General features: G+C 46.4%; 1 protein-coding gene across 9 annotated transcripts in view; it reads left to right on the top strand.

Annotated features, from left to right (window-relative positions):
• The first annotated feature begins 1,587 nt into the window (after positions 1 to 1,587).
• Positions 1,588 to 27,361, top strand: part of ARHGAP12 (Rho GTPase activating protein 12) — a 94,757-nt gene continuing 68,983 nt past the window's right edge. For 4 of the 9 annotated variants that reach the window (XM_068146219.1, XM_068146216.1, XM_068146217.1 and 1 more), the window contains exon 1: positions 21,306 to 21,433. The gene's annotated coding sequence lies outside the window, so the exon portion shown is untranslated. Of the gene's footprint in view, positions 1,754 to 21,305; positions 21,434 to 22,466; positions 22,712 to 27,361 lie in introns of those variants that run through there. The other 5 variants (XM_068146220.1, XM_068146218.1, XM_068146214.1 and 2 more) reach the window with 4 other exon arrangements.

Here is a 27,361-nt window from a genome sequence, read left to right as displayed (position 1 = left end):
ACTAGTGGATAGGAACAAAAGCTTTTGACAGCTCTATCTGCTGTGGAAGCTCATGGAAGAGAAGAACATGGATGCACATTGTGTCTCAGGAGTCCTTTCTGCTGTCATGCATTGCTCCCATTCTCCACTGGGTTTCAGGCATCCCAGGCAGGCTGAGGGCACGATCCCCAGAGGAGCACCATCATGGAGCAAGTATTCACAGCCCTCCCTCTGCTACCCTGCCAGGCAGGGGTCTCAAACACTGCCCATGCCAGCATGGCTTCCTCTATCTCTAGGGGGCAAAAACCACTCCCCAAATGTGCCTAATGATTAAAGTGAAATGATATAGACTGAAACTATAACTTTCTGTAAGTGCACTCTGATGCCTGAAGACCCCTATGAATCTAGCCCCACCAAGTTGATCTTGTCAGAGATTTTCTCAGATATGTCTACTCAGGCATCCCCCTCTGAAGCAGGGGACATACTGTTAACCTATCTTGCCTTGTGGTGTGGCTCTTTCCTCTGCATCCAGTTCCAGTGTCTGGCACTGAGAGCACTGGGAGCAGTGTTTCTTCACCCTGCCTAATCGTGGAATCCTGCTAGCACTTGAAAATGGTGATGCTGGGACAGCCAAATGAAGCAGTGGGTGGATGCTGTTGCCTCCTTTGCTTTCCCTTAGGGCTTTCCAGCAAGGCAAGTGGAGAACCGCCCTCAGCCTCTCTCCAGAGCAGAGAGTCAGATCCAGCTGCAGCTGCCTGCCTTTTGTGGTCTGCAAGAAACTGTACATGGGTATAAACACTCTTGCTACAACACTTCTGGAGATTCAGCCCTTGATATCATCTTTTCAGCAGCTGAAAGGAACAGCCCTTTGGAAGTGCTGGAGAACAGAGCCATGAGAATATTGCAGAGGGAGAAGTGCAGGCTCCTTCCCTGGGACCCCCCACCACTCCCCAGGCAGGGACTGGAAACCATTCCCATAAGCTCCCTGGTCGGTGATCAGTGAAAACATCTTGATGTGTGATCTTGATGTGTTCTCCCAACAGGGGCTTGTGTTCCTCAAGTCCCACTTCTGGTGAGGGAGGTCTCCCTAGGGTGTGCAGACTCACTCAGGGCTCAGTTCTTGGCAGCACTCCACAAAGGGCCTATGTTATTGCTGCTCTTGTTGCTATTATTATTATTACTACTACTCCTACTACCAAGCTCATATCTGGAGGGCATGTCACCTGGAGGCTCTGCTACTCTAAATACCATTTCTGTGACCCCCAGTCCCCCTCTCTGCAGCCCCACCAGCAATACAGCACAAAACTTTCCCTGTAGATGACCTTTTGCCCACGAAAACCCCCGGACCAACCTCTTCATCCTGTTTAAAAACCGAAGTGGGTTGGGGCTTTTTTTGTGTGCAACGCCTCTCCTGGGTCATGTTAAATCTCCGCCCACCCCAGTGGCTGGCTGTGGTCGGGTGTGAGTGGCTGGGGCAAAGGCAGATGCCACTTATGCTCAGCTACAGTGCTGGCATTTTTCCTCTGTGCAGATGATGCAGCTGCTCATGCGTGTTAATCCCAGCACCAGGTCACTGAGCGGGAACAAGGCAAGGATTGTTCCTCCAGAGCCTGGGTGAAAGTGGGAACACAAGGCGTGGGGAGGGGAGAGGAAAGCCACACTGCCCCAGCACAGACAGCAGCAGAGCTGAGCTGCGTCTCCGTTTCACTCCGTGTAATACCAAGGGCTGGCTGCTGGAAGAGATGCTAAGACCTTGCTGCTGCTGAGTGAAAGGGTGAGTTGGTGTGGGTTGGCACTGACTTGGTGAAACACGTTTGCCCTGTGCTGCACCCAGAGAGCAGCCCGGGAAAGGAGATAACCATCGGGAAAATCTGTAGCTGTGGTGCTGCTGGGGATCTGACACAGCAGGATGCTGCTGCTGCCGCTATCGGTTTCTGCTGGTTGCAGCACACCTTCCTGCCGGGGCAGGTCCCTCACTGCCTTGATGCTTAGAAATCTGGGCAGGCGAGGTGGTAGGTCCAGCCTCGGGGGGAAGGACCAGTCAGCCACGTGGGTAAGGATGGGCTCCATGAGGCTTTGCTTCGACTTCAGCTGATCAACTGCATTGCTGTGGAAAGTTTGCAGTTTTGTGTGGTAAGAGCAATATTGGAAGTAGGTCTGTAAGAGGAGACAGAGATGGTGTGTCTGGAGACTGTGTCAAAGACAAAATGGCTCATGTGGTTGGGGGAAAGTCAAGCAGACTTCTTCAGAGAAGTGGGCATTGTGTTGGGCTGGAAAGGTGTAGAGCTTTTCTTTTCTCACTTCAATTTCTTCCTCTGTCCCTACAATTCTTGAATGCTATCCCAGGCAAAACCTTTGACTTTAAGCAGGTTTGGGCCTCTAACAGGGCAGAGCAGTGTCATTGGCAGGATTGGTGACAGAAAATTCAGCATCCACTGGGAAGTTTTGGACTAATAGGGAATTCAGAGGTTTTAGAAAACATTAGGGAGACCACCTTTTGTTTTATTTCCTGTCGTGTCTTCACAGCAGGGCAGATTGCTCGCCACTGCACACATCTAAAAGGAGCCCCAGGCAACTTCATACCCCAATACTTAGCTGTACTCACAGCAGCCCACCCTGACCCTCTTATCTTCTGCTTTTCCACACCCACAGACATCAAAGTCCCTTATGTGTCTGCCACCTCCCAGGCCACCAGGGAGGTGCTGACCCCTCTTACACCCAGCTTAGGAAGTCTGGGTGGTAGGGAACATTCCAGTATTTGTTATTTAATAATTATGAGTGAGGACAGGAAAGAGCTTTTGTACCTCCACACATGAGCGGTGATCTCAAGGCCAGAGATTCATGCTGACTTGACTCAATGATATTTGTGGATTCTATACAGAAAAGGAAGAGCTTCCACAGGTGGAACTGAGAGGGCAGCAAGAGCCTGCACCTGCTTTTGAGCAGAGGAAGGGGCTGGGCCAGAGTTTCCCACATCTTGGCTGACTATTTTAACCACTAAACCAGTAGGTGAAAGCAGCAACCAAAACCAAACCTAAATGAACCAAAACAGAAAGTCATGATTCATGTATGGGTCTGCAGGGAGGATTCCCTACTCCCACTTCCTGTGCACTTTCAAAGAGCTGAACAACCTCCCCTTTCTTTTTGTTTAAAGAAGAGGTTAGAAAGAACATTTCTAGAAAAGAGTTTAAGCCCTTGTGGGGAGCAGGACTGGGCTCTACCCTCTCTAGCAGCCATTCCAGCAGCTGCCTGGGGCACGCTGCACTCCTTGCACTGGCTTTTTGTTTTCTGCCTCTTCAGTGTCCCCTGTGTCACTGGGAGGTTGAGTGCTAGCCAAAAAGTTTCACATCTCAGGGTGCTGTTGCAGCCCAAATCATCCCTGTGACTGTGGTCCGTGTCTGGTAGCTAGTTGTGTATGGTGATTGTAGCAGGAGTGTCCTCTAGGCTTGGAGCCTGAAAATGCGTTTAGCTGAGGAGTTAGGCTGATCTTCTGTAAGTACCACTGATGGGATCGTTTGTTTTTGACTCAGTGAGCACTCATTTAAGACACACACGTTGAGAAATGCTCCTTAAAGTCAGAGAGAAGCTGAGTGCTGTCTACTGCCCCAGAGGCCTCAGGCTACTCACAACACTGCACGCTGTGCCCAGTATTTACTCAGGTACGTATACAACAAATACCTGTGTGTACACATACCTGTGTGGGGATGGATGCATGTATATGTATACTTGCATTCCTGATTGCTCAAGACAGTTATGTTCTACTGATGGTTTGATATAGAGAGAGCCTTGTGGATGCTCTCCAGCTGAAATGACCTAATTCAGGTTACGCCTTGAGTGTGGTCTTGGGCAGGGCCCTTCTTTGCTGCCCACGCAGCCTGAACTGCTTGGGGAGGCTGCAGCTGGAGATCCTCCTGCTCCAGGGAGCAGAGCAGCCATGGGTGAGCATCCCTGCAGCTGGCAGGAAGGGAGCAGCCACCCTGCCCCAGCAGGGCATTAGCTGCTGAAACCAGCTTGGTGCAGGCTGGGCCTGGTGCCAAGTGCCAGCAAAGCTCATAGTTTGTTTAATACAGCCACTTCCACAGCAGAGCCTAGCCTGGCAACAGGCCTGTGCTGCAGGCTCCCTGCTGTGAACTTGTTTCCCACTCCAGGGGTGCAGTGAGTGTTCACCAAGGAGCACACAGCACTCTGGAAGTGCAGTGTGCCATCCCAATGCTGTCCTGCTCCTACCATCAGTGCTGACAGCAGCAAGGCACAGGCTGCTTGTGCCAGGGCAGCTGGCAGTTCAGGCACCTCGCTATCTGGCAGCACTGGTGGCTGCCGCCACTTCTGCACTGGAGTGGATTGCGGTAGGAAGCTTCTCACTGCCACCTCTCTCTGCACCAGCATCCCCAGAGCATCAGTAAAGTGGAAGATCTTGTCCTGTAGTCAGATTTACTTGGAAAAAGATAGGTCACTAAATATTGACTCACTGTGCAATGAGACTAATATGCTCCAAACAGCTGCAGGTCTCTCCTACCCTCTGAAATATTCCTGTGGGGGAGCAATGTGGAATATGTTCCCCTCTGAAATGTGATTTTCATTTGATGTGTAATTGTGTGTAATACTGTCACTGAGACTACCCCGGACTGTCACATGCTGGAGACTCTGTGCAGTTTGTTTCTACAATGGCACTTCTGACTGCTACATATCTTCAAAAATTAAGGAGGGGAAAAAAAAAAAGGGGAGGAAAAAAAAAAAGCAGACAAAGAAATATTGGGAAAGCCTTGCTTGAGACAGGGAAAACAGCTCCCAGAGGAAAACTTTGTTTATTGCTCTGAGTTTATGAAATGCTTGACAGAGGTCAGACTTCTTTTCTGTGCAAAGATCACACATGGGGTGCAGGATGATTTACTAAAAGTCTCTCATAGGATGTTAGTAGCAGGATATCTGTTGCTAATTAGGCCTTGGATAATTACTGTTAATAACAGAGATGTGTTTGGAGGGGATAAGGTGTTAGGGCTGTGCTCAGACTAAAGCACGTTGCTCTCAGTCTGAAACAGACTGAGCCAGCGTCTTGCCTCTTGTGCAGTTTGGCTGTGCTGGCTGAGCTGTGTCCAGACCCTCCCTATCTCCCCTAGCAAAGGAGGGCAAGGCTTTGCCCACAGGAAAGGGAAAATTAAAAGTAAAAACCGGCTGCCAACCCTCAGGAAAGGGCATTGTGCTTTGAAGGGAGCCAGCCTGCTCACTCGTTGCCCGGTGACTCACATCCTTGGTGTCTTGTGCGCAGAGCCTCGGCATGAACCTGAGTCAGGATGTTGATGGATGCCATGGGCGTGTTCAGGCGAGTCAGGCAGGAGGCTCTGTTCTCAGGAGCAAGGTTGGCACACATCACCCTTCCTGCCACAAAACAGGCGCCTACCAGACTTGACAAGGGTGCTTAGGGGCACTGCCTTTGCTTTGTGGGTGCTTTCTGGGAGCTCCTGGCTGTGGGCATCAGTGCCCAGTGTGTCTCCTGTGGGAGAGCCATAACCTGAATTGCCCAACGGTTTGGTAACTCCAGAGGTTGTGCAGGAGGAGATGTTCAGAGGGAGGAGCTGGTGGCACCAGGGTGCCGTGAGGTGTGGTGACTCAGCGGAGCGTGCTGCCGGCCCTGTGGCAGGCGTGGGCACACAGCGGCCGCCACGCTCCTTCCTGGAAGGAGCTTCTGCCGCCCTTCCTCTCTAAAATTATGAAACTAGCTTGTTTGGAGGAGTATTATTCATAGTCATACTTCACTAGATAAACTTCCAAGTTGGGTTGATGCCAGGAAAGGTGCGAGCTGCTAACAAGTCAGGGAATCCAAATCCACTTGGCGCAAGCAGGTATGAGTTTCGCTCTCACGCCGTGGCATGGGGATGTACCTCCAGCTGGCCCTCAGCTTTTTGTTGGCACCACTTGCTTAGGTTTCATTGCAGTTTTACACTTCTTGAGTCACGGGCTTGGAGCGATAAAATCTTTGATGTATTGCTATCAGCCCTATGTGTGCAAACAGGAGGCAGAGTAGAAGCACTCGTCAGGACAACAGTAATTAGTTGCAACTTCGGAAGCGTAGTGTACAATTACTGCTGTGTCACATACCAAACACCAGTTGTGCAATGAGAGGGGTGTGATGGCAATTAGGAATTCCAGAGTTTTAGGGCAATTGCTGTGCCCAATCCCCTTCAGCTTCTACAAGCAGCATCAGGCAAAGGGACTGTTTGCATCACACAGGAACTCTCTTGCAACCTGATCTCCAAAGAGATGGCAGCTCCTCTGTCGTGGAGCACTTCTCTGGCTGATAAAGTAACCCTGAGCCCAGCTCTCTTCCCTGCGAAAAACAGCCAATGAATATTGGAAAACCTCCTGCTCATCTTTCTTTTCTTGAAGTCTCCTTCTACACAGACTCTGAGAGCCACTTCCCTCCCCTCATGAGCAGCTTCTCCCTTCCACGGAGAGTAGATGTGCAACAGAGGGCCCAGGGCTCCAACCCACCAACCCATTGAGGAGCAGGGACACAGTGACAGCAGCACCTGAGCAGCACTTCCCTCCACCACAGTCACCCCCACCAGGTGACATGAACATTTCACACGTAACACTGACGGTGAGTGTCTCTTCCTTACGGCACCTAGAAAAAGACCTCTTTATCTGCCCTACAAATACGAAGCATGGACAGTCACACAGGCCCTATGCTCTGTCATGCTGGTGCTTGAAGCCTAAGAGCTTCACAAAATCGTGAGGTTTCAGGCACTGGAATGCTGCTGTAAGGTCTCCCTAAAGTCTTCTTGACAGACAGTTGTTTCTGCAGCTCTTTTCCTACCCCTCCCCCCCCTCCAACAGGTTTCCAGAATATCATGCAGATAAAAGGTAAAGGAGGGAGAGTCATGGAGACAAGCTGGAAAGGATGGTCAGTCCACCCTCAGAAAGCAGCTGTGCCCCCATTGTGCTGGGTGAATGACAAAGCTCTGCCAGGATGTCAGGCTGACCCAAAGCATTGCAGCTGTGTCCAACTGACCAATAAATCATGTCCTGTTTGGGGATGGTCTTCTGAATAGCTGGGCAATCACTGCTTGTTGGCTAAAGGCTCCCTGATGCATGAGGTACCATTTGGATTAGATGTGAGCTTCCATGACTAGGGCTGAGAGGTTTTCGGTGGTGCAAATGGGAGGAGCACCCAAGCAAGCATAAGCAGGGGTCAAGAGCATCCAGCAGCATTCTCCCTCCGCAGTGGAAAGCATTGTCACCACCAATTAATGAAGTCTTTGCTTGGTTTGTTTTCTTCCCTAGAAATATCTGTCTGGGTCAAATTTATGAAGCATTTCAGGGAGGCTGGATTGCTTCTGAGGGAGAATTTGTGATTTCCATCTAAGAACCTGCTGAGATCCACCTGTAAATTACTATGAGCAGCTCTGAGGATCCTATGGGCAGGTAGAGATTATGCAGAAGAGACAGAAGTGAGACAAACCATTTCCCAAGCAAAGGCATAATTAGGGATTAGAGGCTGATCCTAGTGCATAGTATAATTAGGAGATTATAGCATGGCATTGCCCTGGATTACACTTGACAGAAAAAAAAATCTTTGCCTTGCTATACAAAAGCTTCCTTCTGAAATGGAAACCTGTAAACAAAAGGTCTTCACTGTCTTAAAACCATGTCCTGTGGCAGCCTCCTGTGTGCTAAGGCTTGCATGTTGAGGAGTGAATGGAAACTTGTGTGGTTTCCTGGGTTCGAGGTAGAGAAACCACTGGTGGGAGGTGGCCACCAGTTCCACCTGCTGCTTCCCCTTCCCTGCAGGGAAACAGGTCAGCCCAGATAAACCTTTCTCTAAGTCATCAGCAACACAGGGCAGTAGGTTTGAGGACCCCCTGCTCTGGCTTCTGGGCAGGTTCCTGTTGGGATCTTCCCTAGGCTTTGGGAAGAGGCTTGAAGGGCACCTGGCACTCCCCTCAGCCTTGGCATTGCACAGGAGGACAGAACCACTGCCTTGTAATTTGGGCCAAGGAAGGCACCCTGTGGGCAAGAGTGGGAGAAAACCACTCAGTAGCACTGACTTCTGTATCAGCTAAGCCAGCCCCTTAATCAGATGAACACAAAGTTGTGAGAATCTGCTGCACAGCATATGTTCCCTTACCTCCTACCCTATAGAATTGCTAAATTAATAATTCTCCCCCCGCCCCCAAATATTAATTCATGCTTCTAAATGAACCACCAGCAGGCAAGGAGGCTGGGGAGAGGCCTCGAGCACAAGCCCTACGAGGAGAGGCTGAGGGAGCTGGGATTGTTTAGCCTGGAGAAGGGGAGGCTTCGGGGAGACCTTATTGCTGTCTACAACTGCCTGAAGGGTGGTTGTAGCCAGGAGGGGGTTGGTCTCTTCTCCCAGGCAACCAGCACCAGAACAAGAGGACACAGTCTCAAGCTGTGCCAGGGTAAGTTTAGGCTGGAGGTGAGGAGAAAGTTCTTCACTGAGAGAGTTGTTAGCCATTGGAATGGGCTGCCCAGGGAGGTGGTGGAGTCACCATCCCTGGAGGTGTTCAAGAGGGGATTGGACATGGCACTTGGTGCCATAGTTTAGTCATGAGGTCTGTGGTGATGGGTTGGATTTGATGATCTTTGAGGTCTCTTCCAACCTTGGTGATTCTGTGATAGGCTTGGTGTGCTTTTGGCGCCATGAGTTGACTCATTCTTGATAGAAGTCCAGTGAAAAGAGTCCATCCCTCAAATTAAGCAGCAGTGGTGCCCTGAGCAGACTCATTCTTGATAGAAGTCCAGTGAAAAGAGTCCATCCCTCAAATTAAGCAGCAGTGGTGCCCTGAGCTGTAGATTCCTGAGGAGAAGAGGGTAGTAGGGATGTGTAATGCCCACCCACAGCTCCCACTGCTTTGCCATGGGTTTCTTTGTCATACTCTATGGTTGCAGCAGCAAGGTTGCCCAGTTCCCATGGCATCTCCTTTTCTCCTCATGCCTCTTTTATCTAGTATTAATTCTTCAGCACAGGAGCCACCTTTTTACTGTCTTACACCTATTACTTGTTCACAGCACTATGGATGGTAAATACAAACAACTCTGAGTACTTCTCTCATTATATACTCTGGAGCACAGAGGTGAATAATAATCATCTGCATCTTATGGTCAATTAACAAGAATAAAGCCATGGATGAATCACAAGTGACACAAGCTCTGTGGCCTCTGCAGATCCATTTCCTGGTTTTCTTTTTGATGCTCCAAAGTCAATGTGTAATAAATTTTCAGCAGCCTTCACATGTAAGTGCCAGATAATAAGAGAATATATTGACCGAAACAAAGGCTTCTTTTACTTTGGGGAGCATTGATTTTAATAAGGTCGTTTGTCTTTCTCTTGCTGTGCAGTCACAGAATGAAAAATTGCAGAATTTACAGAAAATAGAGAGCACATCATCTTGTCAGGCTATGATTTATCTGGAGAGGAATGACTGTCAGATTTCCTCAGCCTAGGAAGCTAATTTGAACACTGTGGTCTAGTAATTTTGCTAAACCTCCCGACATTCACGCCAAGCCAAATATTCCAGATACTAAAATGCTTAAATATGTGAATTCAACCAAAAATTATGCCAGAGCAAGTGCCTGGATTCTCAGAGCATCTTCTTTTAAGGTATTGTTTGGAATTGTTTTGCAACTTTATCTATAATGTGAACTATTTCTGCTACACCCTAAGTTTGTGTAGCAAATGTGATTGTCTTCTCTCTACACTGTGTTTTCTCTGGCCTCCCCTTGAGTACCTCCCCAGACAGCAAAAGGTACTTTGCCTTTTGCTATCTGACTAGCCAGTTGAAAAGTTATTTGAAGTTGTAAGTAGAGAAGTAAGAGAAGATTTAGAACTATAAAAAGTAACCTGTATACTTCTATAAAAGTACCTCTCTGGGGGATATTAAATGACTGCAATGTACAGTCAGGAATAAAAGGTAACAATGCAAATTGGAGCTGTCATCTCAGCTGCCATTAAGAGATTAATTAATTTTCTTTTGACAGGGAGCTTCAATATAGGAACACAAGGTTTCTTTTCAGAATGTATATTGATAGTCATCTGCCTGGGATCCTACCAAATACAGGAGGTTATTTTTTTCCCCCCACAAACATTTGGCCCAGCAGGACCATTGTGTGGTGGGTGCATCAGAGGCCACAGGAAGGCTCAGGAGCTCCTGAAATCAGAGTGCATCCCTCTTTCCAGAGGAGTTTTTTAGGTTTTATAGGGTGTTGAAGATCCTACTGTTCCAAAAATACCTGCTTGCTTAGGAGGATTTAAAATGTGAGCCTTCTCTCTTGTGTTTAGGATTAATTAACCCTTGGGAGAAAAAGTCATCTTGTGCAACTCCTTCTATATCACAAGGAAATGACCTGAGAATATCTGTATGTAAAAGGAACCCTACCCAACGGTGGGACAGCCTAGTCTGGTGTAATAATCCTGTCACTACGGCGCAGGGGTCGCTTTGGGCTTCACCCAGAGCCCCTGGGGCAACTCATTCCCGCGACAGCTCCAAAGATTCCATTTGCACTGCACTGAGTCCCAGCTCACAGCTCAGCCACCCAGTTTAAGGGGCATGACTTGACTCCCAGGAGCTCGGATGAGTTACTCTGGATGTCCACTCCGGTTTTCCAGCAGATGGCAACAACCCATAATGGGTAAGCAGGAGAAGAGGTCTGCCTGCTGGTGGGGCAGGAGCCTCCCCAGCAGCCCTGTCAAACCCCGGCGGTGGGGTTAGAGGGGGAAAAGCCGGGAAGAGAGAGCAAGGCAATGAATAATAGATTACTGAAATCTGGCCAGCCAGAAAGCGCACACACGGGAGAGGGGAAGAGTGCATAATTCAGCTGTAATTGCTTGGAGGGGAGTTTTAAGTAGAGAAGAGAGGCAGGTTGCACATTCCCTTTGTTTCTCTTTCCAGTTGTGGAAATGTGGATCTGTTCATCCATCTGGGCCTTAGGGCTCAAAGGTGACCCAGCTACCATCCTGCCATCTGTCAGGTGATGGGGCTGATCACACAAGGGATGCCAAGGCATGGCTGAAGCATGACCTGAAAATGAGTGTTACCTGTAATACTGCAGGCAAGAAGTGGTGAGTATAGAGGATGCACCTTTAAAAAGACAGGGACAAAGTCATGGTACTACCTTGTTGATGGCTATTTGACAGCTCCTGAGGGCTTTTCTGTCTTGTGATTCACCACTAATCACCCTGCTCACTTTGAAAACCATCACATTTATATGGGATTGGCTTTTGTCACAGCAAACAGAAACCTGTTTACCTTTCTCATGTTTCTCCAGAATAAAAAAAGGGAACAGAAGAGAAGGCAGGTTGGCTAAGCCAGAGTGTGTAAAGGATGTTACCTTAGGAACTGAAGATGTTTGTATCTAGGAACTGAGCATGTTTGCATCTATAAGTGGTAATTTTACCTGACAAACTTATACCCTGCATTTGTCAGGATTAAACGTCTCAGAATTCTTACTGGTGTTACAGCAAGCCACATAAATATAGACACACGCTGTCAGCTCAGAGATCTGCCTGTGCCAACATCCCATTGAGGAAAGTCATGAAAATCAAGCTCTACTGGAGGAATAGCAAATGAGACAACATGCCCTGGTTTCCTGCTCTCCGAGGGGAGGTACAAAGGGCTGGTCTATGCTATAAAACCTGAGCGTTTGTAACCACCACTGTTTCACGGCCACCTGCGTAAAGCTCCTTTTGTTGTCTCTTCTCGCTATCCTCTTGGCTTCAGTGAAAGGCTTTGGCAACAAGTTCCCTGTTCTAGTTTGTGTGAAAACCTCTCTCAGTTTCTACATTGTAACATTTCAGTATCACTGAATGTTCCCTTCTTTATTCTTTCCCCCTTTTTTTTTTTTATGAAAGGGAACACGTGGGAACTTTTGATCTGCTTTCTCCTTCCTACGATGTTATACTTTTTTTCTTATAGTGTTTCTTTGTACTGGTCTCTCCCAAAGATATATTTTTTTCCCCCCAATTTCTTAAAAAAAAATTAAAAAGAAAAGAAGAAGAAAAGAAAAATGTCATAAATAAAAAAGACATAGTGAAGGGGGAAGAATGGGTGATGCCCACTCGTAAAAGAGTCACAAAAGTACTGAGCTACTCTTATAAGAAATGGCAATTCTTCCATTTTCTATGACTCCCTTGCCTTCTTCCAAGAAGCAAATTAAAAGGGGAGAGAAAGATAATTGTCTGGAGTGGGTAATGTAATTGAGATCTAAATAATAATAACAACATCATTGGAAGAGCAATAGCTGAAGACCTGTATCTTAAAAATGAATGTTTGTTATTTGCCCACCACTGCATCAGGGGACCTGTGTTAACTTCTGCTGGCACAACAGCTTCTCACTCTCCACAGCAACAACCTGTTTGATGCTTATTTTTGAACCGTTGTGCGTTCACTCAGTTTGTGGCATGGGTGGAGTACGTGGTCCAGATCATCAGCTCTCTGTCTATTCTACTGTCCTCTTGTGACAAAGTTGATGCAGGGAAGTGAGCACTGGCATATCATTCAGTGCCAGATGACCTGGCACAGAAAGCTGCAGTCTGAGACCTGCTCAGAAGTAGCTGGCTGGTGCTTTATTTTCTGACCAAGAGATAAGATGCCTATAAATACCGTGTTTGTTTTAATGATGATTTCTGGTTATCAATGCACTAAGCAATGTGCCTTACATTAGAAGAGCAGGGATGGATGATGCATTTCCAGTGAACAATAAAATCCCTACAAATGCAGTCTTATTCGTTCAAAAACTTACTAGGTTGGCTCTGAATTCATTTGAACGATGCTGCCTGGGGAGAGCAAAGCAACAGCAATGTCACCGTATTCCCATCACGGAGCTGGGGGAGGGGGCTGCCTCTCTTTAAACATTCATTGTCGGTGTGAAAGACGCAGGTTCAGTGTCTGCTTGAGGGTATTTCAGCCCCCTCCACCACCTCTTTCTTAGTCCTTCATCGCTGACTGCCACACCATTAAATATTCTGGGGTGCTCGCAATCCTGTTGCTGCTGTTCCACTTAGCATTAATAATTAAACCTTCACTGGCAGGGGGACTGAGCTTCACATATCTTCCATTCTCGAGGAGAGCTCCAGGCTGAGAAGCATTCACGTCCTTTGTTGAAATGACTGCTCATATATTTTCCACCCACCAAAACTGTGCCAGCCAGAGGGACCGAAGGTAGCCCACTTTAGTCTGACTGTCTCATGGTGAGGATGCTAATCTGGAAAAGATGGTAAACATTATTTTAAACCCAGTTTCTGCTTTGTCTGAACTAAACTACAAGGTCTCCATTTTGCTATAAACCTCTCACATTTAAATTTGTTTTGACCCAAGTCGGGGCATGTTTTTAATTTTGTTCCTCCCTAGTTTTTTTTCTGTCTCGGCAGGATGCCTGGGAACTCTCTCTCCCCTTTCATTAATTGCAAACATAATGATAACAAAACTCTGAGGCAGTAAACACCTCTCACTTGGCTTTGGACTTTATTCATCCCTAAGGTATGGCTATTATTTCATAATTTGGAGCACCTTCTAGGTATTCTTTTATCAGTAGTATAATAGATACTTAGAGCTCTGTGATTACTTCCTTGTGAACTTGCCTTGGTGTTAACAGCTTTTATCCTGGCTCAGCTGTTTGCAGCAGCTCTGGGGCTCCTCCCTTCCAGGACATAGTTTCATCCTGACCGAAACCAGCATCCTACACAGCATCACCCTGTTGTTAGGGCAGACAGGTGCTGCACCATATTTATTCCCACTCTGCAGGAAGAGATCATGGCCTCAGTTACATAAAACAGTGGATGGAGCATGCCCATTATGTACTGCTGAAGTCATGACCTAGCATGCACAATGCTTCTAGACTTCCTAATTAGGGACAGAGCTAATTAGAACTGGCTAAAATGTGTGTGTATTGGACATGTTTTTATTTCACAGCCTTCAAAAGAGAAATAAGCCTCTTCTCCTCCCAAAAATATTTATGTTTGCCACCAACATTTTCACCAAAAGGTTTAGCATTTATTAAGTTGGAACTGGATTTTCAAATGAAGCCTGTATTGAATCAGTGGTTTTGATGAAAATAAGAGAGTTTGGGGATTGGCTTAAAGAGAGGCAAGAAGTTTTCATGAATGCTTTAGGGGGAGACAACACAGAAAGGACCTGAGCTGGGGGAAAAAGGCATTGGGTAACAGGTAGGGTGAAGAGGTGCAACACAGTGTCACAGCTAACAGTCTTTATTTCCTCCCTTTTTTCATCGTGGAGCAATTGTAAAGTCGAGCTATGGTCTTTCACATCACCTTGGGCTGTAAACCAGTGCTGCTCCAGCCAAAGTACTGCAAGTTTCCATTCTTTCTAATGACAATCAATTGTACTGTTTTTAGCCCCTCCACATGCCATGTAAACATGAGGAAAAAAATTTTCATTGTGAGGGTGACAGAACACTGGAACAGGCTGGCCAGGGGGGTTGTAGAGTCTCCTTCTCTGGAGATATTAAAAACCTGCCTGGATGTGTTCCTGTGTGTTCTATTCTAGGTGATCCTGCTCTGGCAGGGTGGTTGGACTGGATGATTTTTTGAGGTCACTTCCAACCTGTGATTCTGTGATACAAATAAAGAAGAGTGAGTGGATCCCTTTTCATGGTTTTCTCCCATAGTTTACTCTCTAGTGAAAACCTTGAATGACTCATTTCTGGCTGGAAGCAGCTGAGACAACAGAACCAGTGGCAGCATTGACTCTGCCACCTACAACGTTGCAGCTACACCAGTCTTAGAGCAATGAAATACTACGTAAGGGTTTCTTTTCCTTCTTCCATGGAAAACAATTGGGCAAACAGAAAAAGCAAGGAAAATCAGCAGAGGAAGCGGGAGGAAAGCAAATATAAGACAAAATGTGGATTTGGATTCCTGAAGATAGCTCTGCTTGAAGAAGAAACAGGACTGGAAAGGGTTTGGTTCCTGAACTGCAGTGACTCCTTGGGAATGGCTGTGATATTCTGAAATGACTAAGGACTCTAAGCCAGCACATAGTTTCCTTCATACCAGCCCACTCAGGGATTTGAAATAACTTTTTTGTCAGAAGCAAAACACAGAACTGAAGGAATGAAATGCAGCATGTCATGGAAATGTCATAACCTTCTACCTGACTCCTTCTGCAGCAGCTGTTGGCACAGAAGTTTTGTTTTCTCTTCTATGAAGCAGAATTAAATAGAGAAGAGTTGGTGCAGGGGCTACAGTGGAACAGAGGAACTAGAGAAGTAGTAATAAAAGGTGGCATCTCTACTAGTAAATTAATAATGGTCACAGACACTGGAACTTGATCATCTGTGCTGTGAAATTGTTAGAACAGTCCTTCCCATTGTTTTGGTCAGGGGCTAGCTTGCTGTCTCCCACACATGTCCTGTGATGAGACATTTAGATGTGAACAATGGGTTCTGAAGAGTAAGAGCTCTATGGCTGTGGGCCCTGTTGGTTTCACTGTCTGAGAGGTGCCTGCATACACGCATGTCTGTTTTTCCCAGGATAGGTAGAATTAGATTAGATTCATTCCAGGCTGATGAAAATTAAAATTCTAAGTCATTCTTTTTATTTTTTTCTTTTTCTTTTTGTTTTCATCATGAATTTGTCTCATTCCTTTTGTGTACAAAAGCTTCTGGCATCCAGCAGTTCCAGTAGTGATGAGTGCCAGAGTTTAACTACATCAAGAGACTCCAGAGGGCAATTGTCCTGATCGCATAGGGATGCCTGCTTTAAGAGGAAATGAATTGTTCTCCAGACAACTGTAACAAATACAACTCTATGGATTGTCTAGGGAGCTTAGACATCGACTTTTGATGTAGATACATACTAACAGATACTCAAAACACTTGGGCAGGATGAACCTTTCCCTTGACTTTTAGCTATGCCTGTTAAGCTGAGATGAATCCCATCCAGTCTATCAGTTCCTACAGTTCCTTAGAAAGAGCATTCAGTACAAACTGGGCAACTTCAGGTAACTTCAGTTTAACTCTCCACTGTGAATTTTGCTGGACGTGGTTGCATGGGATTAGCAACACTTAGCATGAGTTTGAACTTCCAGTTTCAGAGCGCCCGGAAGCCAGCGCCTTGCTCGCTTGAGCTGCTGCTCGCTGAGCCATGCAGCTGGAGCAATTCTAAACATGTGTGATTTGGAGAACCAGAAACTCCTTCGTGAATCTACCCTAAGCCTGAATTTTGTGCAGCATAATAAAATGAACTTCAATATGAATAAAACATTCAACACATTTTTTTTTTTGGCAGCTAAGTAATATGCTTATATTTATTTAGTTCTTATTAGTAGTTAATGAATGTAATGATTTCCATATTAGACACAAAATAAGCTACTTATTAAAGACACTGGTGCAGGACTCCCCTCATCTGCAAGGTATAAATGGACATTTACTTTGTGCTTTTTGAATATTAATACCTTTCACTATGAGATTATCCTAAGAAAAAGATATTATTATTGAAAAGATTAATTGTGCCTTTTGTGTGGTTTGTCTGTTAGCTCCAACCATAGCTAGACACATCTAGCTGGGCACAGCTGACTAATATTTAGCTTAGGCAAAGGTCTTCAGTCAAGGTAGCACAAAGAAACATCCTTCCCCAATTGTCTGCTTTAGCAGTTCTGTCAGAAAACTATTCCATACCTTTCTCCACTTCTAATTCTGTGCTGTGACTCAGAAGTATATTACTATGCCTAACATAGAAGTGATACAGTTTGGAATACTATGATTAAGAAGAGAAAAGCAATAAACAGTTTAATTCACAGCTAAGCAATGAGCCTGGTCTTGGCAAGAGCAGAATTAAAGGATCAGTTTGAACAAAACAGATCTCACTTTGTTCTTTGGCAATGCTGACAATCAGATAGCTGTAAGAAAATGTTCTCTACTTGCAAACTGAGACTGCTGCAAACAATAGGCACATTTGAATTTTTGTCACAGCTTCCTTCCATGGGATGATTTCCGAGAGAGATTCAAATACTGAACACCACAATGTAGCAAATGAGCAGAGCAAAGCAAAAAAAAAGCATGTGTTGACCACAGCCTGTTCTGGCTAATAGGGTTTGCAAAAATAATCTGCTGGTAGGGTGGAAAAAATGTTACAAATTCCTCCTGGATTTTTCACAGTAAAGCGAATTACCTTCTCTGAGCTGCGGATAAAAGGTCTTCCTTAAGGCAGAGAACATTCCCTTGTAGAGTCATGGTGAAAGAAGTTCTTCACTGAACTTCTGAGAAATCTGGCTTCCTTATTCTCTATTCTTTACTTTCTTTGTTCCCTTTTCAGCTGTTTTTCCATACAATGCGCAGTTACATAAATAAAAATAGCTCATCTGTTAGGATGAGTCAGGAGATGGGGAGTAAATTGACAAGTTCATGCAAAAAGCCCACAGTATCTGCACTTGGTTAAGGGGAGTGCTTTTGTAGTAGTCAGGAAGAATAGAAAGGAGAAATTGATTGTATGTGTATGTGTAGGTGGTAGAGGTATTTTTAGATAGAGGTGAGAGGCTAGAAGCTGTCAAAAAACCTGCAAGTAGGAGCAGAGTAGACAGGAGCTGCCCCAGGTAATATGCTTTACATCAGGCAAGATGAACCACTTTTAAAATACACTTCTAAGTAGTCATTGAAGTAGAAGAAAAATATTTTCTATTTCTATCAGAACTGTTTGCTCACTTACATGCATTTCTTTGTCCAATTTCAGAATGGTTTCTTTTGGGTGTATCACTGTTGAGGTTGTAAGACCAAACACAGGGGGAAGGTCTCTGAAAAAGAGGAGTAAAAACCCAGGGAAACAGCAAAATGTGCAAGGTGGATATTTGCACTCTCTGCGTGTTAGATGTGAGAGAGCTTTTTGTATTTGCCTTCTTAGTCACTTCCAAATGAAAGAATCAACAGAGTTCATAATCAGATTAGTCTGTTTGGCAAGGGGGGGATGGCAAACAATGAATAAACAACCCGGATTTAATAGCAATCGTCTTTTAAGCAGCACATTTTTCTGTTGGTTACCTAACGTCAGTCCTGGCCTGATGAGTAATAGGATGGCAAGTTCCAAGCTCAGATATGCATCTCAAATGAATTAAAACATGACATGAATGTAGAATAACTGCGACTGAGGCGTAAAATAATGGACAGCTGAACTGGTAGAGATTTGAAATAGAGGACTCGGGGCGGGGGGGGGGGGGGAAGGCAAAAATATGAAATGGGAATTTGCTCTTCAAATATGACAGGCTGAGAGTTTTAAACACATGAGCCTGGTCTTTCAGAACTTGGATGCTAAGGATAGAAGGCTGTGTCCACTATAAAACAGCAAAATGCATTTTTCCAAGACTGGGTTTTCAGAACTAGGAATCTTGTTTCCTATGGCTTTGTGTTTCATGATAGATTGCAAGTCTTAGGTCAACGTTTTCTCCACAGTTGCAGCATTTACAATGTCACTTCCTTATGTGGCTCGTTCTGCATCTCTCTACAGCTGCCTGCTTCCACAAAACTTGTGGGAGCTTAGTTACCTTGAGACAACTCCCTTTTGGCAAACAGAGTGAAATTTGGACAAAGGTTTTGAAAATTTGGTTTAACAGGACAGACAAACACAGTTCAAATACCGACTTTTCCTAAGGAATCAGTTTCCAAAGGCAGAGATTGATGCCTTTGTGGGTGAGTTACAATGTAGAGCACTCAGAATGTGATAGGTGATTTAAGAGTCCTGTGGTTTCTACCACAGCTCCTATTATACTAAATGAAGCAATTGTAGTCGGCAATTCTGTCAGACTCATGAGGTCACTAAGTGTATTGGATCTTTCCACATAAGATACACACAGAGTCCCATCTGAGGTGTCAGTGTGACAGCCATCCTACATTTCCAGGAAAAACAAGGCATGGTGAGTAAAGGCTGTGAACTCCAGCTCACTCTGCTTCAGTGCAGAGACAGTGAAATCCCCACAGGCAGAATATGCAACAGACGCTAAAATTGGAACTTGGGCTGGACACTTTATTTGTAATGTGGAATCTTTCATGACTGCAGTTGGGCAGGGACTCAAAATTACATATCTTCTGGCACCTTTGGTTCTATTATGCACGCTGATATTGTGTTGGACCATTGGTTCAGCACTGACTCAGAGGGAAGAGTGCCTCAGACTGAATCACTAATGCCATATCCTGCAGCACTCTAGTGAAGCCTTGGCAGTAAGGAAGGATAATTACAGTGTGGTTACTATGACTGACTTTTGAGATGCTTTTATGTATACCTCAGGCATGTTAGGAGGTAAAATGCAGTCAATTTGCTCTGAAATACCCAAGTGTTCTAAGTATGTTATTTTCTACCACAAAACTGGCCATACAGATAGAATCCTGTTAGACAAAAACATCCAGCTGAACATTATACTTCGGCTTACTCTGTATCTTTTTCACACACATATAATTTCCAAAGGAATAAGTATGAATACAAAGCTACTGTCCTTTAAGTTTGTTCTGCCTTTTAATAACAAATAATGGACAGCTATATGCAGGATGTTGTTTCCCCTGCAACAAATACACTCGTCTGTTTTTCCAGACTCTGAATAACTGCTGAATGGGTAGGTGTGACAGTGGTGTCAGCCTTACAACATCAACAGAATTTCAGTAATGATGGGCTTAAGTTGTGCCAGGGGAGGTTCAGATTAGATATTAGGAAAAAAAATCTTTAGAGTGGAGAGGTGTTGGAACAGGCTACCCAGGAAGGTGGTGAGTCGCCATCCCTAGAGGTCTTTAAGAAGTGTGCAGATGTGGCGCTTCAGGATAAAGTTTAGTAGTTGTGGTAGTTAGGTTATGGTTGGATTCAATGATTTTAAAGGTCTTTTCCATCTTCAGTGATTCTAAGATTCTATGTTTTGTGGACAGGCAGCCCAAAGTCACATGATCCTTGGTGTGAAGGAGACATTTTCACAAGTATTCACGCTAAGATACGCAGAAGCAAAGCTTTAAGATATTTGTGGTGTTGAGTTCTTGTCTTGCATGTTGTCAGATACCACCTGTCAGGAGGCTGCAGGGAAATAGTGATACTGGAGATACTATTCAACAGGAAAATGCGTCCACATGTTCAGTTCTACCTATTGATGCTATTTTTATCTTTTCCTCAACCACAATTTCTGTTTCCCTTTTTCACCTCCTTGCACTCCTCAGGTCTCTTGCTTTAAGCAAACCTGTTCTTCCCACCTTCTGAGGATTTTACTGTCTCCTTCCTTCCTCCCTGTGTTAAAATAATCAAAGAAAAAGCCAGGGCCAGCATCAGTCTTGATTAGATTAATAGAGGCCAGACAATTTACACATCTCAGTGCCATTGTTTCAAGCTGGTTGCAGATTCATTCAGATATCACTGTATCAGCTACAGTCAGTTCAAGCTTTCAAGGTTATCTTTGCAACCATGAGGACTAGATACCATTTTAAAAAAGATAAGATTACTTACAATCTGAAAATGCTGTGAAGGCCGTGCAAATGTTCCTAAACTGGATGTTTGACAACTTTTACTAACAGAATAAGATTACTAAGCAAGTTTACCCCAAATAACCGAATAGGCTATTTGTTTTCTTTTCTTTTTGTTTCTGTTGTTTCTTCAGTTATCAACTAGAAACACTCGGAGGGACTGCAGGGGTGCAGCCAGGGAGGGGTGCAGGTTTTGTTTTCCATCTGTTCTTTTTATTAAGGACAGAAAGGCCTAGATATTTCACATTACCATGTGAATTAGAAAATGATCTTATCGCTCTGGCAGTCGCGCTGGATTACTTTAGCAGACTGTAATAAAGGCGGACGGCACAGCGGATGGACTAATGCCGATTTCACATTATGAGGGGCATCCCCTGCGGGGCAGGACCCGCACCAGCCACCAGGCTGCAGCCCCTCCGCTTTGCTTTTGGAGGGGGTGCTGCTGAGCCAGCCGTTGGTGCCGGGCAGGCCTTGCCCGCTCCGGCCCGGCACCGGAGCTCCTCAGCGTGCAGCATCCGAGGTGCGGGACTCGGCCGCTCGCCCCCGGGCTCGCTGTTGTACGTGGCTCTACCGGACCCCATAACAAATCCGCAAGCCGGGACGCGGCGTGCCCGAGCCCGAGCCCCACTCCGCTGCCATCTCAAAGCGCGATGTCCCCGGGCAGCCAGGCTCAGGCCAAGGGTCAAGCCCGGGTGTATCGCCCAGTAAGCCCCCAGCCCGGGCCACAGCGCTGCTCCGGGCAGCACCCGAGCACGGCCGGGCCGGAGCGCAGCTGAGCCAAGCGGGGCACGCTGCACCCGCCCCGCCGCCACACCCCCCCACCTCCGCCTGGCGCCGCCCCTGGCACGTGACGGGGGAGCGGTGACGCCGCCGTGCCCCGGAGCTGACACTCAGCGCTGGGGCCGCGGCGGGCGGGGAGGGGGACCGGGGAGAAAGAGCTAAGCGACTGCCGCGGCCACCAGAGCGGGGCCCGGGACCGGCCGCGCCCCCGTGGCAGGTGAGGGGCCGCGCCTCTTGGTCTGGTTGTGGGGGGAAGGAGGAGGAGGGCGGGGAGGAGCGCGGCGCCGCCGGGACAATCGGGCAGGGCAGGGTGGCCCTGCGGCGGGCAGAGGGCACGTCCGCGCCCGACACCGGGGCCGGCTCACGGTGGTGGCGGCCCCAGGTTCCCCGACGCCACCCCGACTCTCCCATCCCGGGGCGCCGGCGGGACGCGCCTCCCGTGCTAGGCGGCCGGCGGGGGGTCGGGGCGGCGCCGCCCCTCCGTGCTCCCCGGTGGCGGCGGCTCCGTTCCGCAGGCGCCGCCGGGAGTGCCCGACTGGAGGTGGTGCCGAGAGGCAGCTCCGCACCTGAGCGCTGCCGGTGGGCCCGCGGTGCGGGGGCGGTGCGGAGGCCGGGCAGGGCCGCCCGACCTGCCTTGTGCAGCTGCCTCTCACCTGCTGGGGCTGCGGCCGGCGGGAAACAAAGAGAAGCGGCGGGCAGCGGCGCCGGGGCGGCCGTTCCCGCTTTCCCCTGCTGTGCCCAAGGCGGTTGGACGCCCCTGCGCTAACTTGAGCGCGGCAACTTGGGTGGGTTGGCCGGGGCGAGTCGGTGCGGGTTTGCCGCGCTGTTCATGGCTGGTCGGTGGAGTCAACAACTTAACAAAAGCCCGCGATGAGGAGCGAGTGGGCTGGGGATGTGCTGGGAGCGCGGCAAGGTGTGGGGTGCTGCCGTGTGGCTCGAAAAGTTGTCCTGACAGCTGCTTAGAATGCATCGCTTATTCAGAGCTCTGAGTCACAGGCAGCTATTAAGTGGTTACTTATTATGCCTTTAATTCTTAAGGATGTGTGAGCTCTGGGAATCTAGTTGACTTGGAAGTAGTGCTCGATTTCTAAGCGGTGTTAGTGATCTCTGTGGAAACCTTCAAGGAGCGTTTTCATAAAGCTTGTAAATTGTGTTTTGCCTCTATCTTTTGCTTGCTTTTGCATATTTGCATCTATTTTTGTACAACTTTTGCATGCACAAGATGCACACTCTGCAGATGGTTTTTACAGGCACCACTGAGGACTGGCTGCCTGCATGACAGTACTAACTGAGGAGCTGGTTGTGCTGGAGAAAGAGTGGTGCCCCTTCGAAGAGGTGTGAATTGGGTTAAATTCCAACGAAGTTGCTGTGGGACCAAGTCTCCCAAGCACTGGTTATACAGTATAGATTGGACCCCTGAGAAAACTGCCTGGGTAGAAGCAGAGTCACAGAACCTAGTGGGCTGTAGCCAAGGTATCTCATCTGTCCTGAACCGGTAAGAATTTATCCTAATTTAGCATCAGTAATTGAGTTTATTTCTGTATCAGCGCTGTGGAAGGGTTCATTTTGGCAGTGCGTGAAGTTTGATGCTGAAAATGGAAAAAGATTACACAAGGCAACGGCTGCTGCTTTGTAGGACACTGTGAACAAGGTCACACAAGGAATTTTAAGGCGATCAGTTAATATCCTCAGTGGCATTTTTAATAACTTATCATTTGTTTCTGTTGTAAAGTAAATAACAGTTCCTTAGCCATGGTGAGTAAGGGATATTTTTTTGCCACCCAAGAGGAAAAGAAATAGCAAAGAGTCTTTTTAGTGCATCTCAAATGTCAGTTACCTGGTTCTAGAAGATCAGAAGAAAATGCTCTAGGAGAGATATGAAGCACCTATTGTGCACCTCCTGGTTTTTATGTATTTGCTTTTTGGTCTTGAGTTCTGGGATAATGCTGAAATTGAAGTGATCTTCATATCTGATCATATCATATCTGATATGATCATGCTGTATACATATTTTATATGGTTGTACTTAACATTCAGTGTCTGTGTTAGGACCATGCTCCTTTCAAGACCATGCACATGCAATGTAATGGGCATTGTTCTGTGGTTGAGATGGAGTGCCATAAGGAGGGAAATGTGTTGCTGTAGGGTTGAAGTTGTCCCAGGAACTTGAGACACTTTTGAGAGAGACTAAAGGCCTCCAAACTCTTCTTAGGGGGCTGAAGCTGTCGTGTCAGGGTCTGATTAGAAAAGGCTTCCTTTTGTGTCAATGCACATAAAGCCTGGCTAGCGGGAAGCGTTCACATGGAACGCCCTGATGTTAGGTTTGCACACATGTGGTGTGGGCCTGGCCCTGGGGAGGAGCAGAGGGAGGAGCTGACCTCTGCAAACACTCCAGTTTGCCACCCTTGCTCAGGCTTCTTGGATGAGTAAGAGATGGGAACGGTTCCCATCGGAAATTGGAGCACTAGTGGAGCCATGGGTGGATACTGGGTGAAAGAGCTGAGCATGACAGGATGCTGGGCTTATGTACCCACAGGTGTCCTGTCTCCTAGGACCACATGAACAATCTGCAAAATGGTGGAGTTCTTTTGTTTCTGCTGGGGGATGTGGCCTAACTTAGTAGCAGTCAGGATTTTCTTCACCAGCAGAAAAGTATGGCCTGAGTCTCTTTTGTGAATAACTTTTCTTAGGTATTTGTTATCAACGGGGCCATCAGGTATTGAGACTTTAAGTGTTAAAGCTTACTAGTGTTCTCTGTGGAACTAAATAAATCTTCATCCTCTAATTAGGGTTCTTCATCCTTCTTTCCCAAAGCAGGTGCCATCCAGAAAAAACACCACCACCACAGTGAGTTTACAGTGTCAGAGCTGCCATATTGCTTCAGTTGTTGACTCCTAGCAAAAGGAAGTCAATACTCCAAATGTCAATACTGTGCATTCACATCTGAATTCTAAGCCCCTTACAGTAGAGTTTTGGTCAAGGCTTCCATGGCTCTTTAACCTGAGTTCCATGAGACATACACCAGGACCCTTCAAAGGACATTACAGTTGTCTCTCTCCCAGGCTGTGTATAGGGTCCAGGCAGTCTGCCTTCTGTGGCACAGCAGCTGCATTAAAAATACTCAAACAAAATGAAACTTAATGCACCTGGATCTGTGAAATGAAGGCCATGGTAGATGTTTGTAGGCCTGCAGGGTTAATGCTTGTATTTGTTACATTTACTGAGAGATTTCCCATCTATACTGTAGGTGTCTCTTCCCTGTTGAGGCAGAGAATTAGAGCCTTGCTTGATCCTGCTGATGTGATCTGTTTATAAAACTGTTTTAGTGTCCTGGCCAAAAGCAGAACACAGCCTGTCTCTTTTTGATCCTACGTTCAACATCACCAAATATTTGCTATTGACTTGATAATTTCGCAGCTTGGACGGAAGAACAAAAATTGTGCTGCTTATTTTTGGTGTTTCTTTTCTTTGCTTGGAAAGAGATGGGGCTGCAGAGCTGACTTCAAAAGTGGATGGAGCTATTTTTGTATCTTACTGTATTTTATTTAACTTCTGTTTCTCAAAATTCTGGGTTTAAAACAAACACCCCAGCAACTTGATGAACCTGCCTGTCTTGGAAAAAAAAAAAGAAAGGACAAGCATACATTCTGAATGAATTGGCAAAAGAGAAATGAAAAATCCATGCTTTTAAACACTTGGGAGCTCTGTGGGAAACCGTAGGCTTGTGTTAATCTTTCTGGTTTCTGTGTTGGAGAAGGAAAAACAGAATGAGGACTCATTCAACACTGTTTCAACTTCCAAGGCAGCAGACCTTACAGGTAGACTGTAGCTCAGAAGCACTTGCATGGTTCTGGTATGTGACCTTGAAGCCCTGAAAGGGGTTGGTAGGAGCTTTGAGAAGCATTGGGAGGAGTCAGGTTTAGCCACAAGGAGAAAAAAAAGCCATTTGTATGGCAGAGCTGCTGAATCCAGGAAGAGCGTGGGAATGGCTGCAATTTGTTCATTTTAACCTTCTGCTACAGTTGCTAAACAACTGCAGAGCTCCACTTAAAAACACCCATTTATGTAGAACAGCAGGTAAGCAAGTTGTTTTGTGCTGAGACTGTAAATAGACTAGAATGCTGTGAATGTCAGTGTACCATTTTATGGTACAGAAAGTAAACACCAGAACCCTGATGTTCTTTTCCTACTGCTTTGTGCTCCTGCTGTCAGTTCTGTTGTATGTGTTGCCATCATTCCTTCTGCCAAGTCCTGCATAAAATTGTAACTCTGACCTTTGGAGTCATGTAAAAATGATAGTTCCATTTGGAGTCGTGTAAAAATGATAGTGGCTTTCAAGTTGGCTGTAGGAAGTGCTTCCTGGAAGTAAAAAGAGGATGGACTGTGGGAGAAGGATACAGTTTAAAGATAGGCACTTCTCTCATGGTGTCATACTTGAGCTTGTGAGCTTCTTTTTCTTCTGAGTTGTGTGGCAGATATGGTGTGGGGCTTGTGGTGGTGTATTTTATTTATTTACTTTTTTAAGGCTCAGACCAAATAGCAGAACTAGAGAAAGAAAAATTGAAGAACTGTTAGAGGTTGCTGCTTCAGCTCTCCCAGAAGTCCTTTTTACATTGTTGTTTCTCTCCTCAGTCCCGTTTGGGGCAGCTGAGTTCACTCTGCTTGTGTGTGCCGTGTGGAATTGCATTAGTTCCACTCTGTGGCAGGGTGAGCCCTGCAGATCTCATCACAAAGTCTTAACTTGCCGAGTTGCAAGTTTCTACATAATTTCTCTCATTCATGAAACATGCCCCTTTAAAAAAGATCAGTTTGTTAACCCTTACAAGATTAAATGTGGCAGCATTTTATCTGAATTCTCCTATGTTCTGTTTGAATGCTAGAGATCTTCCCCTTTACTTTACACACTTTGACTTTCAAGGTGAAGAAATCTTACCTTTCCTGTTAATTTACTATGTTGTGTTCAGTGTTAAGTTGGTGAGACCAATGCTTATCCACTCATTGTGACATTGATGCTTCATTATTAAATAGAGACATGGGTGCTCATGGGTGAGGATACAGTGGCTGGATTATAGGATCCTGAAAGAGCATTTTAGATTTTGGTTTCATCATTGTTGGGTTTTTTAGACCTTAACCTTTCGGTTAGGTTGGGTTTTCTAGAAGCTAAATGCCACAAAAAGCAAAGTAAATGTGCAGAATGCAAACCACTGAAACCAAACTGTCTTGGAAATTTGAACACTTTTGTTTGATACTGCCACAGCTATTTCTTTAAATCATAGAATTTAATCTGTGGCAATTTATAAAAGAAATAAATGTATGGTACTGCCTGTTTTATAGACATGCTGGATGAGGAATTGTCTGGATGGCCATGCTCAGAGAACTGTGGTCAGTGGCTCAAATGGAGACCAGGGACAAGTGGCGTCCCTCAGGGATTGATAGTGGGACCAGTGCTGTTTAACACCTTTGTCAGTGACATGGACAGAGGCATTGAGGCACCCTCAGCAAGTCTGTGGATGACACCAAGCTGTGTGGTCCAGTTGACACACTGGCGGGAAGGGATGCCATCCAGAGGGACTTTGACAGGCTTCAGAGGTGGGCCCAAGCCAACATCAAGAAGGGCAACAAGACCAAATGCAAGGCCCTACACCTGGGTTGGGGCAATCCCAAGCACAAATACAGGCTGGTCAAGAAGTGGCTTAAGAGCTGTCTCAAAGAAAAGGACTTGGAGGTGCCAGTTGGAAAAACTCATCATGAGCTGGCGATGGTCACTGGCAGCCCAGAAGGCAGCGGTAAGCTGGGCTGCATCAAAAGCAGTGAGAGCAGCAGGACAGAGAGGGGATTCTGCCCCTCTGCTCTTGCTTGAGACCCCACCTGCAGCACTAGTCCGGTTTGGTGGCCCTGGTGTAAGGGGGACACTGTACTGCTGGAGCAGGTCCAGAGGAGTGCCACAAAGAGTTAGGCCTGTTCAGCCTGGAGAAAAGGCTCCTTTAGAGCAGCCTTCCAGTACATGAAGGGGGCTACAAGAAATCTGGAGAAGGACTTTATACAAGGGCTTGTAGTGATAGGATGAGAACGAACAGCATTAAGATTGTGGAGGGTAGATTTAGACTGGAGATTAGAAAGAAATTCTTTACAGTGGGGGTGGTGA

The sequence above is a fragment of the Melanerpes formicivorus genome, unplaced genomic scaffold, assembly GCF_026170545.1.
Source record: "Melanerpes formicivorus ecotype bairdi unplaced genomic scaffold, bMelFor1.0.p_v2 SCAF_13, whole genome shotgun sequence".
NCBI lineage: Eukaryota > Metazoa > Chordata > Aves > Piciformes > Picidae > Melanerpes > Melanerpes formicivorus.
The sequence above is the reverse complement of the archived record's forward strand: the minus strand, read 5'-3'. Positions and strand labels throughout refer to the sequence as shown.